The sequence below is a fragment of the Cicer arietinum genome, chromosome 2 (assembly GCF_000331145.2).
Source record: "Cicer arietinum cultivar CDC Frontier isolate Library 1 chromosome 2, Cicar.CDCFrontier_v2.0, whole genome shotgun sequence".
Classification (NCBI taxonomy): domain Eukaryota; kingdom Viridiplantae; phylum Streptophyta; class Magnoliopsida; order Fabales; family Fabaceae; genus Cicer; species Cicer arietinum.
The window spans coordinates 51,782,169-51,783,559 of record NC_021161.2 but is presented as its reverse complement, the minus strand read 5'-3'; positions in this window follow the sequence as shown (position 1 = coordinate 51,783,559).

Genomic DNA, 1,391 nt, shown 5'->3' with positions numbered 1-1,391 from the left:
ACAATTTCAAATGCTAGTTTGGAATTTGGGTAGTTTTATTTATATTTTATTTTATGCTATTTCTTTTTTGGACATAACTTGCTCTTACTTTATGACAAATATTCTTTTATTTTAGTTTTTTTTAGTATTCCATGAATTTTAAATTACATATTAAATTAAATAACAATACCTCTAATCTTTTATTGAAAAATAAAACATATACAAATTTAGTTATCTATTATTAAATTAATATAAAATTAATTAATTAATTTTTAACTCACTTATTTAATTTACTTAGAATGAAAAAATTGTTTGATACAAGTTATAACATAAACGACATACCTTTAAGATTTAAATGAAATAATGAAGATGAGATATGAATTACTATAATTGTCCTATAGCATTTTAGGATTAGGATTTCGTAGTTATAAATCTTCTAATGGGACAACATTAAATAGATAAACCAGTAAGATAGAAAGATATTGATAAAACGATTCAACCCATCATAGTCTATTAAGTAACAAAAGTCCAACACATAATTTAGTGTTTAATACTAATTAACTATAATTTAATTAATAATAATTTTTAATAACTGTTTATTGTCAATCTACAATTGACTAATTAACTAATTAATCAAACAATCTCTTACTTGGATGACAATAATGAGTTATTAAAAGAATATGAATTTTAACATTAGAATTTTAACTATTGTCAAAGTATTTGTCATCCAAGATAAATAAGTTTTAATGTAGCATAAATTGAATCCAATAGAAAAAATAAATCATAGATCTCAAATATTTACATTTATAAAAGAATGATAACTTTAGAATGGTGATAGCCTTTGAAAATGTTATAATAATCTCCTACTAATCCATAACACCAAAAGACTTTACTCAAAATGATAGGAGTTAATAATATCTTAAATATCAGTATTTGATTAGTGGTTATGCCAATGAATTTTCATATTTTATAAATGTCAACAAATATCCACATATGTCTAAAAATAGTATGTTTATAAGTACATTAACAATACAATGTCATATTGAATTACATCAAGGATTACATAAACTTATATAAATAATTAGATTAATAGTGTAACTAATTTTAATGAATTAATTAAGATATATTAGTAAAAACCATTATTTCTATCATCAGGACCAACAATCAATTCAAAGATCGGCTTGAAATTTGGAATAGAGTCAGAGTCGTAATTATTGGTGACTGTTTATCCAACCTCCTAATTTTACTAACAGAATCACACACTAAACAGAAAAATATATGCAAATCTCATAAAGTTAAAGTGCTTGAAATATTCATGTACCTAAACACATAACATTTCAAACATCTAAATCATTGAATTTTTAATACGTAGTTCAAATCGTAAAATCACAAACAAAACATAAATATATATA